Raw genomic sequence first — 270 nt, forward strand, 5'->3', positions numbered from 1 at the left:
TGGATCATGTAAGATTTGTCTCGATCAGATATGATTCCAAACCAAACTTCTGCTGCAACACTATACACATTTCGTCCGAAGAATCAAGCAACTCGGGTGAAATACCAGTTGATTCGGCGTCAGACACGATGACCGTGTTGGGAAATCGCTTTCTGTGACGTCAACCAAAGCTTCTTGTATTTTCTGCAGATCAATTTTAGTTCACTGTCCGCGCGTACTTCAGAGATGATTTTCGTGAGGATTACTTAGCAGGCAAATTTTGTTGGAAAT

The sequence above is a fragment of the Penaeus monodon genome, chromosome 25, assembly GCF_015228065.2.
Source record: "Penaeus monodon isolate SGIC_2016 chromosome 25, NSTDA_Pmon_1, whole genome shotgun sequence".
Classification (NCBI taxonomy): Eukaryota; Metazoa; Arthropoda; class Malacostraca; order Decapoda; family Penaeidae; genus Penaeus; species Penaeus monodon.